Source organism: Rhinatrema bivittatum, chromosome 11, assembly GCF_901001135.1.
Source record: "Rhinatrema bivittatum chromosome 11, aRhiBiv1.1, whole genome shotgun sequence".
NCBI lineage: Eukaryota > Metazoa > Chordata > Amphibia > Gymnophiona > Rhinatrematidae > Rhinatrema > Rhinatrema bivittatum.
In genome coordinates this window covers 70,536,099-70,553,946 of record NC_042625.1, presented here as the reverse complement: position 1 = coordinate 70,553,946, position 17,848 = coordinate 70,536,099, and the positions used below count along the sequence as shown (strand labels likewise).

General features: G+C 42.6%; 1 protein-coding gene across 1 annotated transcript in view; it reads right to left on the bottom strand.

The window, feature by feature from the left end:
• Nucleotides 1-17,848, bottom strand: part of NPAS1 (neuronal PAS domain protein 1) — a 72,688-nt gene that overhangs the window by 30,574 nt on the left and 24,266 nt on the right. The window lies entirely within an intron of this gene.

Below are 17,848 nucleotides of genomic sequence, written 5' to 3'. Positions count from 1 at the left end.
GAAAGCCTCACTTCAGAACAACTCAGTCTGTCTCCTCAAACACATCCATCCATGGCCCAAGGTATGGGGCAGAAAAGTGACAATTGGCAGACTCGTGGTTGAAACCTTGACTCCAACTTAATTCTGGAAAAAGAAGGCACGGGGAAGGGCGTGGCACGTGATAGGGCATGACATCATCAGTTTTTAAATCCCTTATGTAAAGGGTGGGCAATTCCGGGCCTCAAGGGCCACCAACCCATCAGGTTTTCAGGATATCCCTAATGAATATACATGAGACAGATTTGCAGGCACACTGTTTCAGCTGTATGCAAATCTGTCCCATACATATTCATTAAGGATATCCTGAAAAAAAAAATCGGTTGGTGACCCTTGAACTCTGGAATTGCCCTCCCTGCCCTATGTCTTGCTACCCTTTTGGCATCAACCACTTGTAATCCTGCTTTACTTAAGAAAAATTGGAACTACAAGTCCATGCATACCCTAGGGGGAAATCAGCACTGGATGCGTGATCAGTACAAATGGAGCCAGCCAGCAAACCTAAGGAGAGGAAGGATGTGTCTGGCAAGTCTTCCCAAACCTGTCCTTGTGATCCCCATAGCTATTTGGATTTTCAGGTTATCTGTAATTAATATGCATGAGATACAGTTGCATACAATGCAAGCACTCTATGCAAATCTATCTCATGGTATATTCATTGTGGATATCCTGAAAAACAGATTGGCCATGTGGTCCTGAGGACTGAGTTGAGAACCACTGAGCTAAGGCCTGTATGTTCTGACAATCTGCCATTACATTTTGAAGGCTGTCATCATCCAAGTCACGCTATCAGGCCAATTGACTCTAAGCCTCATGACAGTGATGGCGGGGATGAATACCACGTACATGATGGCAGACCCTCAGGAGGTCAGGAGGTTAACAATGAGCTAAGCATGCAGCAGCCCTGTGAATGCTAATCCTTCGCCATGCTAGAGAAAAATGGTTCATATGTGAAGTGAGTTCCAGGCATGACTGGACGGCTGGTCACGGTGGTGGCAAACACTGTATCCACACTTTTTGGGTGTCACGGGAAGGAGAGAGCTTAGGTGCAATTAGGGTTGCCAGTTGCCTTCATGTTACCCCTAACCCTCCCCCGAGTGCATGCATGGAGAAGTAATTCCTGCTTTTCTTAGGGAAATCAGAAATACAACTCCGTGCATGTAATGGGGTCAAACCAAGCCTGGATTAACTTGTCCCTTATCACATAGAGCATGGGTCCCAAATCAAGTCCTCGAGGGCCGCAAGCCCTTGGGTTTTTCTGGATATCCACAATGAATAGTCTTGAGAGACATTTGTATAGTGGGTCTCCAATGTATGTAAATTTCTCTCATACCTATTCATTGAATTTAATTTTTTTGATTTATATTCCATCTTTTGGAACTGGGCAGCCACTTCAAAGTGGATTACTTTTAGGTATTTCCCTGTTCTCAGGGGATTTACAATCTAAGGGGCAGATTTTCAAAGGGGTACGCACGTAAGATACGCGCGTACCCCCCGAAAACCTGCCCCAAGTTCCCCCTGCGCGTGCTGAGCCTATGTTGAATAGGCTCGGCAGCGCGAGCGCAAGCCCCGGGACGCTGTAAGTCCCAGGGCTTTCCTGGGGGGGGGGGGGGTGTCGGGGGGCGTGTCGTTTCGGCCCGGGGCATTTCGGGGGCATGGTCGAGGCCTCTGAAACTGCTCCCGGGCCGGGGAATTGCGTGCCGGCGGCCAGCCCGGCGCGTGCAAGTTACGCCTGAGGCAGGCAAAACTTGTCCAACAAAGGTAGGGGGGGTTAGATAGGGCTGGGGGTGGGGGTGGGTTAGGTAGGGGAAGGGAGGGAACAGAGGCAGGCTGCGCGGCTCGGCGCATGCAGGCTGCCAATTTTGGGCAGCCTTGCGCGCGCCGACCCAGGATTTTAAAAGATACGTGCGTACCTATTAAAATCCAGCGTACTTTTGTTTGCGCCGGTCGCGCGAACAAAAGTACGCGCGGGCGCAGTTTTTTAAAATCTACCCCTAAGGATCTGATTTAGGAAGGATTTTCTCCCATTCTGTGTTAGTAAATGAGGCCCTAGGTTTGTCCCTGAGGCAATGAAGAGTGAAGTGACGTGCCCAAGGTCACAAGGAGCAGCGGCAGGATTCGAAGCCTGGATTTCCTGATTTGCAGCCCTCTGCTCTAATCACTAGGCTAGTCCTCCATTCATTATGGATATCCTGAAAACCCAGCTGGCTGTGAGATTTGGGAAGCCCTATTCCATGGGTAGCTGTCACCTCATCCTGGCAAACCCAAGAGAATAAGCCAGTTTTGGTTTTTGCACCATTGCATGCATGGAAATGTAGTGCCCTGCTTTTCTCTCAGGGAAATCAGAATAAAAACTCCATGCATGCTCTAGGGGTAAGACCAGGACTGGATCAGCCTCACCAGGTTGACCCGCTAACCCTATATACTAGATCTGTGGTGCATAACAAAGTTTTGCTTCTAAAGGCCGATTTTCAAAACAGTATCAAGAGGAATGATGCCTTATTGCAGGCTGATTTTTGTTAAATCATTTTGTTTGTGACTAACTATGACACATGCACATGTTCAATGCTTGTATGTATACTATGTGCACACACTGCATGCTGTGTTGTGTATGCCCATGTCAGCAGAAGATGATCTCCTCATGCCTGTGAGCTCAGAGAATTTTTCTATTGGGTTTCAGAGCAGTCCCCTTGAACTTTTCTTAACATTAGATGTTTGGGAGCCAGACCGCCAGGTATATGCTTGCTTTGATTCTGAGTCATTTTATATGTGTTTTTGTGAATGATTTAATGCTTCTCACCCTACTTGTGGGTTTGTCAACATTTCACATCACCCTATGTGTGTTTTGTCAGTGATCCATGCATGTTGCTAGATGGAGAGATGGCAGGCAGAGAGGGATTGATAAAATGCAGGCCTTGACAATGACTTGAGGAAGGAGGAGCTAAGGCAGACAGAGAGGTATTTAGAGGAGACCTTCAGGGACATAGTAGCCAAGTCCCAATTACAGTCTGGCAGTCTCTGTGCTGCCTTGGAGAAGCAAGGTTGCCTGGATGGAGAGTATCATCTTGGTGTAACAAGAAGTGATCCTGTAACTAGGACCTTCTCTCCAGACGATGCATTATCCTCTTGCACTGAGGATGGGTTTTCAAGGGCTTGTGCCCAGGAGGAAAGGGTTGGGATGGCCATCACAGGTGGTGATTCAATTATTAAGGATGTAGATAGTTGGGTGGCTGGTGGACATGAGGATCACTTGGAAACTTGCTTGCCTGGTGCGAAACTAGCAGACCTCACATGTCACCTTAATATGATTTTCGACAGTGCTGGGAAGGAGCTGGCTGTCATGGTACATGAGGGCATCAATGACATAGGAAGGTGTAGGAGGGAGGTTCTAGAAGCCAAATTTAGGCTCTAAGGAAGAAAGCTGAAATCCAGAACCTCCAGGGTAGCATTTTCTGAAATGTTCCCTGTTCCATGCGCAGGACCCCAGAGGCAGACAGAGCTCCAGAATCTCAATGTGTGGATGAGACAGTAGTGTAAGGAAGAGGGATTCAGTTTTGTTAGGAACTGGGCAACATTTTGGGGAAGAGGGGAACCTATTCCAAAAGGATAGGCTCCACCTTAACCAGAGTGGAACCAGGAGACAGAGTAGCTTTCAAAGTAGAACAAGAGTGAAAGCTGACAGTTGCTCAGCAGATCGTGGTTTGGAGAAAGGTATCTTTGAAGGATACTAAAGAAACAGGGGAGTGAGAGCATCCCGATCGTGAGATTCCAATAAATGCAAAAGTAGTCCGTGTGCCTATAAGTAAAGAACAGATTGAGTTAAACAATTCCAAATTATCCCTCTTAATTGCTAGGAAAGTTGTATATACAAATAAAAATATGTATATTGAAATGTCTGTATGCTAATGCCAAAAGTCTAAAAAGTAAGATGGGAGAGTTAGAATGCATAGCAATGAATGAAGGGGTAGATATAATTGGCATCTCAGAGATCTGGTGGAAGGAGGATAACCAATGGGAGAGTGCTATACCAGGCACAAAATTATTTTGCAATGACAGGGTGGATCAATTTGGTGGGGATATGGCACTTTATGTTAGGGATGTCAGAGTCCAACAGGCTAAAGATCCTGCCGGATACTAAATGCACAGTAGAATCTTTATGGATGGAAATTCCATGACTGATGGGGAAGAGTATAGTTTTGGGTGTACACTACTGTCCACCTGGCCAAAATGAACAGACAGACAATGAAATGTTAAAAGAAATTAGGGAAGCTAACAAGTTTGGCAGCACAGTAATAATGGGAGATTTCGATTACCTGAATATTGATGGGGTAAATGTCACATCAGGAAATGCTAGGGTGGTAAAGTTTCTAGATAAAATAAATGACTGCTTTATAGAGTAGTGGTCCAGGAACCAATGAGAGGGGGAGCTATTTTTCTACCTATTTCTTATTTGTAACGATAGAGGGGCCACTTATCAACAGTGGCCATAACATGATCAAATTTGACTTAATGACTGCAGGGAGAACATGAAGTAAATCTGCTGTTCTAGCATTTAACTTTTGACTTTGATAAAATTAGAAAAATAGTTAGAACAAAAATAAAAGATGCAGCTATAAAGGTGAAGAGTTTACATCAGGCATGGACATTATTTAAAAATACCATCTTGGAAGCCTAGACCAGAAGTATTCCATGCATTAAAAAAGGTGGAAGGAAAGTCAAACAACTGCCAGCATGGTTAAAAGGTGAGATGAAAGAAACTATTTTATTCAAAAGAACCACTTTCAAAAACTGAAAAAGAAAATAGGAAAAAGCATAAGCATTGGCAAATTAGATGTAAAACATTGATACGGCAGGCAAAAAGAGAATTTGAAAAGAAGTTGGCCGTGGTGGCAACTTTTTAAAATATATCTGAAGCAGTAAGCCTGTAAGGGAGTCAGTTGAACTGTTAGATGATCAAAGGGTTAAAGGAACACTTAGAGAAGACAAGGCCATAGCAGAAAGACTAAGAGGATGTAGGGAGATACCAGAGTGGGAAACAGTATTTTTAATGATAACATTTCGGAAGAGCTGAAACAAATCACGGTGAACCTGGAAGATGTCTTAGGGTGGATCGACTAACTAAAGAGTGGCAAATCGCCTGGACCAGATGGTTCTGAAAGAACTAAAAGATGACCTAGCAGATATATTACTAGTAATTTGAAACCTAACATTAAAATTATCTGTTGTATCTGAAGACTGGAGGATGGCCAATGTAATGCAATTTTAGAAAGGGCTCCAGGGGTGACCTGGGAAAGTATAGCCCAGTGAGTCTGACTTCAGTGCTGGGAAAAATTGCGGAAACTATTCTAAAGAACAAAATTACAGAACATATAGAAAGACATGGTATAATGGGACACAGCCAGCATGGATTTACACAAAGGAAGTCTTGCCTGATCTGATATATCTTTTTGAAGGGATTAATAAACATGTGGATAATGGTGAGCAGGTAGATATAGTGTATTTGGATTTTCAGGAGGCATTTGACAGCCCCCCCCCCCCTTGAGAAACCCCTAAGAAAATTAAAAATTCACAGGTTAATGTTAAACTACAAGCAGAATGTGAGAAATTACAGGAGGACCTTCCTAGACAAGGAGACTGGGCATCCAAATGGCAGAAGAAATTAATGTGGACAAGTGCAAAATGATGCACATAAGGAAAAGTAACCCACACTGTAGTTACACGAGGTTAGGTTCCACATTAGGAGTTATCATCCAGGAAAAGGATCTGGATGTCATCGTGGATAATATTTGGAAATCCTGGGCTCAGTGTGTGGCGGCAGTCTAATAAGCAAACAATGTTAGGAATTATTAGAAAGGGAATCGTGAATAAAACGGAAAATGTCATAATGCCTCTGTATCGCTCAATGGTGAGACTGCACCTAAAGTACTGTGAGCAGTTCTGGTCACTGCATCTCAAAAAAAGAGAGATGCACTGGAAAAGGTACAGAGAAGGGCGACTGCTGGAGTCATGGGGGGAGAAGAGAGGGCTATGAGTGAGACTGCTAGGGACTTGGGGGGGGGGAAGGGAATGAGGGTGACAATTTCAGGGTGACTGGAAATAATTATGGAGATCAGGGACATTTTATCCTTATTAGTTTTAATTATTGGGTATTGTTTGATGGTGTCTGCTGTTTTGAAATATTCTGTTGGTGATTGGAAACATTTTTTACATCTTTATGAGTCTTTATAGGATATTCTGTTCATCAGCTGTTCTGAATTAGTCTTTTTAGATGGTTTTACTATTATGATTTCATTATTTATTTTTTTTTAATGAGGACTAGTGATGTTTCATGTTTTTACATTGTTGCATTGCATATAGAGTCTGGCTTATTGTGCTTTCCAGTTCTGTTTTTGTCTGCATGATTCTCCTTATATGTTATGGTCTCTTTATTTTGTATTTGGTGAGGATCTCTCTGTGGTCTGCATGTGTGATCATGGTGAAGTATTCTGCTAGTATGTAATTTCTGTATATGGATTGTTCTATTTCACTAATAGCAGATGTACTGGTGTAATATTTGCATTGTTGCCTTTTTCAAAGGTAGGATTGTTACTGTTTGCAGTTGTAATTCAGTTTTCTCATGGCTTTCTGAGGGCCAAGCCCACATTCAATACACATTTCAATAGACCTAATTCCATATGAGTTGCAAGTGTCTTTTTCACTATTTCGAAGGGTTTTCTGGTTGGCACCACAGCAATACATGTAAATATAATACACATTTTGTTGCAAGTGATATTTTTACCTCAGAAGGCTGTACTTTGAATGTCCTTTTCTTGTAAAATCTGTTATTAGGAAAGGATTAAGGATGGAGATAGGGGAGGGTAGTAAAGGACCTAGGATGGAGCTAGGGGGGAGTTGGAGGACTTAGGATGATGTTGAGGGAGTGGAGGAAAAGACCTAGAATTTTTCAAGTGGAATTAAATAATTACAATATAAATGAAACCAAGGAAAGCTAAATATCATTTTATGCTGCTCCTTTCATTTGCAAAACAATGCCAAATCTTTCCAGATTTATACCACAGACACGGCACCAGAAAAATCTCTCTTTGGCCTTCAGACTCACTCATTGGGCCAATAATCTCACTCCTTCAGCTGGGGACTGGGGGGGGGGGGAGCAGGGAGGGATAAAGGGAAAGGGATGTGATTAATCCAAGGAGATAGGGCTGGGGAGCAGTGAGAGTGATGCACTGCATTTACTCCATCCTCCACTTTGCATTTCACGGCATTGCCACTGCCACACACACACACTCTCTCTCTCTCTGTGAGACAAAGTCACACCCACCCACACGCTGAGAGTAAGAGTGTGTGTGTGGGGGGGGGGGGAGGGGGGTCTTTGGATCAGAGAGAGAGACATCCACACCCACACACACACTCTCTCTCTCTCTGTGAGACAAAGTCACACCCACCCACACGCTGAGAGTAAGAGTGTGTGTGTGTGCGTCTTTGGATCAGAGAGAGAGAGACACCCACACACACTCTCAGATACAGAGAAAGAAGTCATGTGTGTCTAAGTGTGTGCGTCTGACACTGGCTGGCAGTGTGGTTGTCTCATTAATTAGCAACTGGTTCAAAAGCGGATTCGTTTGCAAAGCCAGGAATCCAGTATATTCCAGACTCAATATAGAATTAGGGTAATAAAGAACACTAATGGTGGTAAGTATTCAACAAAATCAATCTCTAAATCCTGAAAAATACAATTTCTCAATTTGAACAAACATATAATCAAAATTAAAAACAAAACAAAACAAAAAACTACATTCTCTAAAAATGCCATTTAGAAAAAATATTCATATAAAGTTTTATACTGTCCCAGAGAAAAGTTTAGGTATTTTGCATCCTGCTTGCTTGAAAATGTCAAAATGGTATTTGAGCGACTTTCAGTTAGTGGTCCAAGCCTCAATTTCCAACAAACTCACTGCCGTTAAGTTTTAACAATATCGCTGCAACTGCAAGCCTTTTTCCCCGATAGCGACATAATCTTTATGCGAAGAATTTCCCCTCAAAGTCCCCCCCATGTTTCGCCTTATTCCGGCCTCTTCAGGAGGCAGAGACATCAGCTCTATGAGTAAGGACCATAACTACAACCCTTAATCCTGAGTAATCAACATGCTTCACGCAGATATTCAACTTTTTATGCTCATCATCATGTTTATAAAGTAACTCGAAATAACCTGAGCCTTCCTTCCATGTTCTTTATTATCCTATTCTCTCTCTCTTTCTCTCTGTACACATATATATGAGAGATGTAACCCAACTTGTGGGGAGGGGCCCTAACTGATTGCATGGATGAAAGGGAGATTGCAGATCGGTTTGCTCCTGGTCTAGGGTCTGCTCTAGAGAAAGCACAGGAGGGAGTCAGACAGATACCCCATGGGCTTCTTTTGAAAAAATCCTCCAGACTTATATTTTCCTACAATCCTTCCCTGGATATAATAGAGGTATATAGAAACATGAGTGGAATATAATGGATAAATGTGAATTGGTTATTTACCCTTTCAAAAAATACAGCGGTAGATGTTGAGAGGCCAGCCGGCTAAGTAACTGAGCTGGATAACACTTAGCCAGCTGTTTGTTTATTTATTTATTTATTTAAAAACTCTTCTATACCGTCGTTAAGTTAATTCACCATCACAACGGTTTACAGAAAGGCACAATAAGGAAAAACTATAATTGGTATAAGATTACAAATTATACATGTGCCAACATAAAACGGTAACATATTTTAATAAGAGAAACTATGTGTTTAATTAAGGCTTATATGCCGGTTGAGAAACTGTCAAGCGGTTTAAATCTAGCGTTAATATGCAATTGGAGATATTACAAGGATATTCAGCGGCATAGCCACGTACATACGGGACTTAGCCAGATAAGTGTTAGGCAGGTAAGTCTAGACATGCTCAATAGCAGATCTAGACTTAGCCACATAACTTATGTGGTTAAGTCCCAATATTGCTACTTAGCCAGATAAGTTATCCAGCTAGGTAGCATTGCCCCGATCTGCCCATTGCCTGCCCAGCTTTTATCTGGCTAACTAGATAGCTGGATGTGTGCCTTATCCGGTTATCTAGCAGCCACTGAAATTAAGCAGATATCCAGCTATCTAGCAGCCGCTGAATAAGTCCTACTTATCCAGCTATCTACAGTTGAATATCAGCTGCACAAAGGCTAGGGAAAAGTCCATGAAGTTAGTAAGTAGCACATTTGGAACAAATAGGAGAAAATTATTTTTCACTCAACGCACAATTCAAATCTGGAATTCATTGCTAGAGGATGTCGTAATGATATGTAGCTGGGGTTAAAAAAGGTGTGGACAATTTCATGGAGGAAAAGTCTATAAACTGTTATTAACCAGGCAGAATTGGGGAAAGCCATTACTCATCCCTGGGTGTTAGCAGCATGAGATCTATCTTCTGTTTGGGATCTTGCCAGGTACTTGTGACTTGGATTGGCCACTGTAGAATGCTGGACTTGATGGACCCTTGGTCTGACCCAATATGGTTATTTTTCTGTTCTTAAGGATTTGATGGATATTAAAAGGAAGGATTTCATTGATGGACGGATGGAAGCAGGGTTTGACAGATGATTTCAAAGGTTTTGATGGACAGTAAGTGACAGGATTCAATTGATGGACAGATGGAAGCTGGGTTTTTCAGATGGCTTGAGGAAAGCTTTGATGGACAGCAAAAGGTGGATTCAATTGATGGATAGCTGGAGGCAGGGTTTGATAGATGAATGAAAGACAGGCCTTGACAGATGTATGGAAGCAGGGTTTGATGGACATAACTGATTGAGCTTTGAATTCCGAAGAAGCCAGAAGACAGATGTAATCTGATGGTATTCACTCCTCCCCTCCCCCCACACATCTGCATACTAAAGAGCTATTAAGGCTGATCAAGACCTATTCCAGCTGTCTAAACCAATAATGCGCATAGTTAGCAGAGCTGACAGCCTTCCTCCCAGAGAGCACTGGGGTTAGCTGTTCTCAAGACCAAATCCTTTTCTCCGTGACAGCCTTTGTTATCGAAAAAAATTAAACTTAAAGTGTTTCTTTTGCTCCATATTTGATAAGAGATAAAGGGATAATTGCCCACAAATTACTTTTGTTAAGCTCTCCATTTTCTTGCAGAAAAAAAAGCTAGATAAAAAGCTGCAGTGATTTATCAGAAACTCCTGTCCTCTGGCTGACGTTTGGAGTAAGAGCCATACAGCTCCCCCAGAACAATCTCCAATGAGCACTAGTGATCTTAGGTCAGTAGAGGGCATGCTGCTCTCTGTTGCTGGTACCGGACCATTGTCCCAGGTTTGTGTTGAGGTGCGCTGCTCAGTGTCTTCCAGACAAAGCATTAAACCAAGGGGCTGTCTTATTTGTAGGGTATTGCTTCTCAAAGAAGGATGGCAAACACTGTGTCTTGGTTTGTCGCCAACCGAGGTAAGGTGTCCAGGTAGCTAGCTCCACATCACAAGGATCAGACTGAGCTGGTTCTGGCTTTTAATCGTGCTGCATCTATGGACTTGAACTTCCAATGTCTCCATGAAAAACAGAAACTATGCCCATAGAAGCAGCAGGAGGTAAAACCATGACTGGCACAGTCTACCTCTGATGACCTGGAGTTCCTTGGTCACCTCCGATCTAGGCTATACTCCCTGTTGGACCTGACTAACAGAGAGCTTTCCCATTCATCTGCACATAATCCCATGCTCTCTGGACCAATAGAAGAGCTGCCCGCCCACCTACGCTGCCTCCCACAGTCTCTAACTCAGGGGTGAGAGAACCTTTTTTGAGCTGTGGCCCCACTTCCATTCATGCAATTGGTTGGGGCCATCCCAGAAGTATGTATGTATGTATGTGTGTGTGTGTGTGTGTGCGTGCGCGTGTGTATCTATACATGGAGAGTGGCATAGACAGGCAAACACAGGCAGACACAGTACATCCAAACACAGAGACAATGGCAGGCAGATCACATTACACACAGACCAAAGCCTGCCAGACACACAGACCCTCGATCCATACTAAACCCAAACACACAGGCCACGTAACACAGTGGTGAGGGCTGGAAAATAGTTCAAAAATCTTAGGTGCCAGCCAACATCTTTTAAGAGCTGAGAAAAACTCTGATTCTGCTCAGATTTAATTTTGCTTTTGTACTGTTTTCACTCATTATTCTTCATCTTTTTTTATTTTCTCATGTTTTCATTAGCTTTTTTTTTTTTAACTTTTTTACACTTTTTGCTTTTATTCTTCCATCCCTGCTCCCCTCCTCCTCATTCTCTGTGGCCTCTTTGCCCATTCCCCTCCCCTACCTCGCCACTTCTTTTCCCGTGGCGGGCAAGAGCTGTGATCTCTCTCCCTGGTTAGGGACCCGGCGGTAGCAGGAACGCCTCCCGGGCTGAGAGTGGCAGCTCTTCCTGGCTTGTGGAGCACTGCAACGGCTGCTCCTGGGTCCAGTTCTGCCACAAAGTATGCGGGCCTGCCACAGCGAAGCAGCTCCTCTCCCCGGCCCATTGAAAGAGATGCATGGCTAAGATGTGGCTTGCTTACAGTGATATTTCGACAGACGTTCTGGCAGCTCCCTTATTTCACCAAGACTCAATAGCATAGCCATTATTTCTTCTTTGATTGGGCAGTCAGTGAACTCCTCTTCAGGATTGTTCTGCCTAAGTTCCCTTCCATAGCTTCTGACCAATAGCAGAGCTCTCCCTGTCACATACGCTCCCTTCCACAGCCTCTGACCAATAGCAGAGCTCTCCCGATCACATACGCTCCCTTCCACAACCTCTGACCAATAGCAGAGCTCTCCCCATCACATACATTCCCAGCCACTGTGCTCTCACCTACAGCCTCTAACCAGCTATTTAATGCAGCATATGAGGTCTGACAATTAAGTTCACGAACTTGCCACCGTGCGCTTACATTGACAGCACTGTACAAACAGCTCGGTAAGGTTTCATAACCTTGATATATCAGTGTCTCACAGCTGTGTTCATGCCAGCATGTGGCGTTCATCATTGTTGTTGCATGTTTTTATGTGCTGTCGCGAAAACGTCGGAGCTTGAATTAGAGCAACGAACAAACATTAAATTTCTTGTTAAACCTGGCAAGAGTGGAAGTGAAATGGTGGACATGTTAGTCCAAGTGTATGGGGATAATGCCATGAAGAAAACAGCAGTGTACAAATGGATTAAACATTTTTTCTGAGGGGAGGGAAAGCGTCATTGATGAAGAGAGGTCAGGGTGGCCGATAACAAGCAGAACTGACGAAAACATTGCAAAAAATTCGTCAAATTGTTTGTCAAAATCGTCGTCTGACTGTGAGAAGCATACCAGACCAAGTAAACATCGATAGAGAAACAGTTAGGAAAACTTAACCAAAAATCTTAGCATGAGAAAGGGGTGTGCAAAAATGGTTCCAAAGGAGCTCACCGATGAACAAAAGCAACGGAGAGTCGAAGTTTCCCAAGACCTTTTGGAGAGGCAAGATGATGTTTTGGGCCGTGTTATCACTGGTGATGAAACATGGGTGCTCCAATACAACCCTGAAACAAAGCATCAAAGTGCACAATGGAAGTCAGCCAATTCTCCATGACCAAAAAAAGTTCCGTCAGTTCAAAGCAAGAGTCAAAGCGATGTTGCTAACCTTTTTTGATATCAGAGGGATTATATTCATTATGAATTTGTACCAACTGGACAAACCCAAGTTTACTATTTGGAAGTGCTGAAAAGGCTGCGTGAAAAAGTCCTGAACCTTTCGCCAACAACATAGCAAATAGAATTGAATACAAAACACTATCAATGATTCACAACTCTATTCACCACAACGACCACGATTGCCTCAACTCCCTTCTACAAATTCACCACACTCAACGCAACACAAGATCAGCCAATAAAGCACGTCTAGAAATCCCACCAGTCACCACAGCCAAATTAACTACAACCAGAAAAAGATCCTTTTCAATAGCTGGACCTCTCCTCTGGAACACTCTTCCTTCCAGTCTCAGACTACAAAACAACACCAAACTGTTCAAAAAACTACTCAAAACATGGCTCTTCAAGCAAGCATACAAAGATGGAAGAACGACTTTGACAATTCCCTACATCCCTACTCCTCCCTCCGCCCTAACTGCCACAGTTCCCCTCCTCTTTCCATTAAACTCCCCCCCTAGACCCAACCTCCTTTCTTCCCCTTAGCTCATCCTCCAACCCAGTACCCATCCAATCAACACACTACCTGATCATCTTAACATTCTTATCACTTGATAATGTATCACTAACCTACTGTCAGTATTGTTCCCAAGATATTTTTCTCACTCTTATTTATGTAGCCCACCTAATCTTTTGTATATATTAGCTATAACTGTAAGTCTGTTAAAGTATGTCTATGTTTTTTAACAGTATTGACATACTTAGACCTTTAACAGGTCTTTTGTATATATTTGTTATAATGTTAATTCTGTTAAAATTGTTCCTCTGAATTCAATGTATAGCGTTGTTAAAAATGTAAACCGGAGTGAAGGCCCCTGCCAATACTTCGGTATATAAAAGCTTATAAATAAATAAAAAACTCATGGCTCTTGCATCACGACAATGCACCAGCTCACACGGCACTGTCTGTGAGGGAGTTTTTAGCTGGTAAACAAATAACCGTATTGGAACACCCTCCCTACTAACCTGATCTGGCCCCCAATGACTTTTCTTTATCCCAAGATAAAGGAAATATTGAAAGGAAGACATTTTGATGACATTCAAGACATCAAGGATACTATGACGACAGCTCTGATGCTGATTCCAGAAAAAGAGTTCCAAAATTGCTTTGAAGGGTGGACTAAGCGTTGGCATCGGTGCATAGCTTCCCAAGGGAAGTACTTCGAAGATGACCGTGGTGATATTCAGCAATGAGGTATGTAGCACTTTTTCTAGGATGATTTCATGAATTTAATTGTCAGACCTCATATCACACTCTGCTGTGCTTTATTGCCTATGTCCACCAAGTGTCAAAATGGCCGTAGTGTCTCAGGTCTGCAGATTATCAGCTTTTTCCGAATTCACCATACGATGAACATAAATTGAAAATGCCAGCGGCCCGCTTACTTCAAATCTTAACTTCAAGATGCAGCCAGCTTAAATTATTGTCCTTTTGAGAATGAGATGGAAATACTCCCTCTCTTGGCACCACTTTTAACATTTACTTACCAGTATTCTCCTTGCTGGTTTCTTTCCCCCTTACCACTTCTCACCCCTCCTCCCCCAAGGATGCAAAGAAGAAAACCCCAGTCTCTCGGAGCCATGTCTCCCTCGGTTTCAACCCAACCCAAACCAGTATTGCAGGGAAAGAGAGTTTGATAAATTGCTGTTTAAATATATTAGCATTTGCCTCTTTCTACAATTAGTCGGCAGCCCCGGGAGACAGCTGTAATGAGAACTCCTGAGCGGTAATTAGTCACATCCCTCTACCTCTGGAGCACTTGTCTTAAAGTGCCTGGGCCTTTGTTAGGAGCAGATAGCCACAAGTACTCTCGGGGGATGGGGGAAACGTGCATTAGAAGCTCAACTGGTACATACCCATATAGCTGAGAACTACTCTGCTGGCCTCCAGAGACCATTCTGATCACTGGGGCATGGCAGGGATGGGACGACCCTAGATTAGTTTATGATCAGACCTTTCACCTTCTCAAGGAAAACCTTGTCATGCCTTGCTCTCCAACAACTCATTTGTTTGAGGAGTAAGAAACTGGTTGAGCGATAGGTGACAGAGGGTGGTGGAAGGAGAGAAAGGTGATTAGTGGAATGCCTCAGGGATTGGTCCTGGGGCTGGTTCTGTTCAATATCTTTATGAGCGATATTACACAGGGGGTTAGAAGGAACAGTGTGCTTCTTTGACGATGACATTGAGATTTGCAAGAGAGTGGATACTGCTGAGGGAGTAGACAGAATGAGAAGTGGTTTAAGAAACTTGAATGCTTGGCAGTTAAGATTCAATACAAAAAAGCAGAAATCTGAAGAAGCAGTTCACAATAGGGAGTGAGAGACTGATGTGCACTGAGTAAGAGAGAAACCTCAGGATGATAGTGTCTGGTGATCTGCCCGTGAAACTGTGCAATATGGCAGTGGCCAGAGCCAAAAGGATGCTGGGGTATGTAGGCAGAAGCATATTCATCAGAAAAAAAGTGATAATGCCTCTATACAGGGTTTGGGGAGGCCTCACCTAGAATGCTATGTTTAGTGCTGGAGGCTGTAGCTCAGAAAGGACAGAGATAGGCTTGAGGCAGTCCAGAGAAAAGCAATCAAAATGATGCTTGGTCTGCACCAAAAGCCATATGAGATGAGACTTAAGAACCTAAATAAAAGGAGAGGGAAGACAGAAGTAAATGACATAAGAATAAAAGAATTGCCATGCTGGGTCAGACCAAGGTCCATTGAGCCAGCATCTTGTCTCTGAAGTGCCCAATTCAGATCACAACTACCTAGCAGATCCCATAAAGGAGATCTGAATTCTTGTTACTCATTCCCTGGGATAGCAATAGCTTCCTGGCTAATAATGTGTTATGGACTTTTCCTCCAGGAATTTGTCCAAACCTCTTTTAAACCTTGCTATGCCAGTCACCTTGATCACGTCCTCTGGCAGCAGATTCCACTGCTTGACAGTGCACAGAGTTAAAAAGTACTTTATATGATTGTTTTGAATCTGCTGTTTGTTAATTTCATGAAATGTTCACTTTTTAAAATATTATTTGAAAGAGTAAATAATCGTCCTATATTTACCCTTTCCAATCCGCTCATGATTTTATAAATTTCTATTATGTCCCCTCTCAGTGGTCTCTCTTCCAAGCTGAAGGGCCCTAGCCTGCATAGCCTCTCATTATAGGAGAGATTTTCCACCCTCTTTATCATTTTTGTCGCCCACCTCTGCACCTTTTCTAGTTCTGTTATGTCTTTCTTGAGATGGGGTGACCAGAACTGCACACAATACTCGTGCAGTCGCGCCATCGCTCGTTACAGAAGCAATAAAATATTTTATGCTTTATTCTCCATTCTTTTTCAGATCATTCTTAACATTCTATTTGCTTTTTTTACTACTGTTGCACATTGAGACAAGGATTCCAATGTATTGTCCAAAAGGACTTCAGGGTCCAATCCCTGGACAGTGACTCCCAATATAGAACCCAGCATTATGCACCTGTAGTTGGGATTATTTTTCCCTATGTGCTTCATTTTGCATTTTTCTACATTAAATTCAATCTGCCATTCAGTTGCCCAGTCTCCTAGTCTCACAACATCCTTCTGCAGTTTCTCACAATCCACTGCTCTCTTAACAAATTTGAATAATTTTGTGTCATCTTCAAATTTGATCACATAACTCATGTTTCTTTTTCCAGATTATTTATGAAAATGGTACACAGCACAGGTCCCAGTATCAATCCCTGTGGTACACTAATGACCTTATTCTATTTGGAAAACTGACCATTTAGTCCTATCCTCTTGATTCCAGCCTTTTAACCAGTTACCAGTCCACAATAGAACACTACCTCCTATCTCAGGACTGTGTGCATTTCTTGAGAATATGCATGAGATAGATTTATATGCAGTGTGTAATGCAAATCTCTCATGCAAATTCATTGTGGACATTCTGAAAACCTAACTGGTTAGGTGTACTCCACGGACTGGATTGAGAAGCACTGATCTAGAGTCCCAACTTGACTCCCTTAAAGGCTTTTGCTTCAAATGTACTTGAAAAAGTTTTTACTATTAGTTTTTTGCCTCACTAGCAAGCTTTTTCCCAAAACCTTTCTTGGTCTGTCTGTCTAACTACTGTTTTACATCTAACTTTCCAGTACTTATGCTCTTGCCTATTTTCATCATTTGAGTCTGCTTTCCATTTTTTGAATGATGCCCTTTTAATTTTAACTTCCTTCTTTACTTCACTATTAAACTATGCTGGCAGTCACTTGGCTTTCTTTCAACCTTTTCTAATGTATGGAATACATTTTATCTGGGCTTCAAAATGGTATTTTTAAACCGTGTCCACACCTCATGCAAACTTTTAATCTTTGCAACCATTCCTTTTAGTTTTTTTTCTAATTCCCTCATTCTATCATAGTCTTCCTTTTTAAAGTTATATGATACTATGGTAGTTTTACTTGATCTCCCCTCCAGTTATGTAAAATTTCACTGTATTATGATCGCTATTGCTTAGTGGTTCCACACAATAACCCCTGGTCCCAGGTCGTGCTTTCCATTGAGCACTAAAGTAGTGTGCTATCTAAAGTAGCTGCCCCTCATCAGTTCTTAGGACCAACTGCTCCATGAAGTAGTCATTTATGGCATCTAGAAACTTAACCTTCTAGCATGCCCCAATGAGACATTGACCCAGTCAGTACCAGGGTTATAATGCACAAAACTCAAACCTTTCTAATGGAAAGGAAGTTGTAGAATTAGGAGTCATAATATGAAGCTCCAAGGTGATAGACTCAAGAATGTCAGGAAATATTTTTTTATAGAAATAGTGATGGATGCTTAAAATGCCCTTTCAGAAGAGGTGGTGGAGACCAAAGCAAATTTTAAAAAAGCATGAGATAAACACAGAGGATCTCTAGGGACAAAAGAATGGTAATGAAGCATTGGGATAATTTGAACGAGCAGTGGTACAATAGTATTGGGCGTCAAAGAAAACTGGGGTGACCTGCATGGAGGGACCATAGTTGAAACTCAAAGTTCAATGAGTATAGGGAGGCTGGATTTTTCACAAGATTCACTAATTTTGGGGATTATTACAAAACTTGG